Source organism: Dama dama, chromosome 24 (genome assembly GCF_033118175.1).
Source record: "Dama dama isolate Ldn47 chromosome 24, ASM3311817v1, whole genome shotgun sequence".
NCBI classification, from domain to species: domain Eukaryota; kingdom Metazoa; phylum Chordata; class Mammalia; order Artiodactyla; family Cervidae; genus Dama; species Dama dama.
In genome coordinates, this window is record NC_083704.1 from 56,803,615 (window position 1) to 56,805,498 (window position 1,884).

Consider the following 1,884-nt stretch of genomic DNA (forward strand, 5'->3'; position numbering starts at 1 on the left):
GTTCTGCAGGGCCCCAAGCCTTCTCCCAAACACACCCTCCGTCCAGTAGGCTCCCCTAATTCCTGGGAGTTACTACCCTACTTGGCTTGGCCTGGAGGTGAAGGGAATATCCCACACATTCTACAGGACGCTTTGCAGGCCCCACGCACCAGTCTTCCAGCGTGGACACAAAGTGGACAGGCTGCAGGGGCCTGGCAGAGGCAGAGTTGGGGCTGTGGTGTCTGCTGAGCCTTGCCTGGGACGGTTTGGTGCCCTCTTGTTGAAGCTCTACTACATTAGGAATGTCTCTGTCCTACTCATGGCCGTGGTGCCACTCTGGGGGCATTCTGCCTGTTGTATGTGGCTGTGCTGACCCCATGTGGGTTTGGGTCACTGCCTGTGGGTCTGAGTGTCAGAGCAGAGGGGGCCTGGAGGGTGGAACTCAGCTGTGGGGGTGAGGCTTCTCCTCGCTCAGCAGCCTCCAACCTGCCATGGCTGGGCAACATGCGTGTGCATTTCTGTGTGTCCCTGTGTCCGTGTGTGCGTGCGTCCACAAGTGTGCCCGCCTACTTGTGTCTGTGAGTGTGTCTGTGAGTGTGCGTGCATACCTGCAGATGCAGGTGCCCATGCTTCTGTGCATATGCACATGTGTGTTTACCTCTGCATATGTGTGTGTGTCTGTTTGTGTGCATGTCTGAGTGTGTACGTGCTGGGGGGCTCTGCTGAGTCAGTGCTTGTGTTGGGCAGGCAGCACTCCCTGCCAGGCTGTGGCCTCCCCACAGTTGCATAAACACTGGTCCCAGCTCCCCCCCCTCAAGCAGGGTGGTCCAGCTGGTGTCCCTGTGGCCAGTGGGAAGGGAAGGGTGGGTGGCAAAGGGCTTGCCCTTGGATCAGCCTGGTCTCCTTCATGCCTTAGGTGCCAGGTCATGTGCCCCGTTTGGCTGGAATGTGGTCTGGGGTCTCTCGATGCCCTTCTTCCCCCATCTGGTCTGGGGCCTTATCTCTGAGGTCTCTGTGAGGTGAGAGGAATATTCACCACTCCAGTCCTGGTGTAGGCAGAACCAGATGGTGAGTGGGGCAATCAGGGGACTGGGGAGCCAGGGGCAGAATTCAGCCTCAGGACCCCAGAGCTAAGCAGCCCTCTCTGCACTGAGGTCTCAGCTCAGCTCAGCTCTCCGGGGTGCTTGGCAGCCTGCCACGGCTTGCATTTTCTAGCCAGACACCATCTGTAAGGATCTGGGGGCCACCACTGGGATGTGGGGCAGATAGCACTGAATGAGGGGCCAAAAAGATCAGAAATTCAGACCGGGGCGGAATGAAGTCAGGCAGGGTCTTGAAGAAGTCAGGTATCGGAGGAAAGTCTTACCAGGTCACAAGGAGGAAGGAAGTCAAACTATGGGTATGAGATATTGGACTCTGGGGATCAAAGCACCGTGGCAGAGAGGCTGACAGAAAGCTGATAGAGATCTTAAGAGAAACTGGGTCATGGGGGGCGGGTAGAGTAAAAGGATCTAAGCAAAGGCACATACAAAGTCAGATGTGGGGTGTGGAGAGGAGGTGGCGGAGGAGGGCGGGCAGCAAACGGAAATTGGGCAGCCCCCACCCTGTGTAAGGGGGGTTTGGGGGTGCTAGGTTGGAGTGCTCTGCTATTGTTTCTGAGGTTTTGGGTGGTGAGGAGGGCTTAGGGGAGGGGGCGAGGGTGAGCCTGCTTGGGTACCGGACCAGCCACACCCCAGGGAGCCCAGGCACCTCAGGGAACAGTAGGCAAACCCCAGACCTTGAACCCCAGTGACCCAGCAGAGAAGAACCTCCCTGGGGTTCTCTCAAGCCCCTTCCAACCAGCCCCAGGCCCGCCCTTGCCCAAGTTTAGGGGTTATTTGTTGCCACCCTCCCAAAGCCACACAA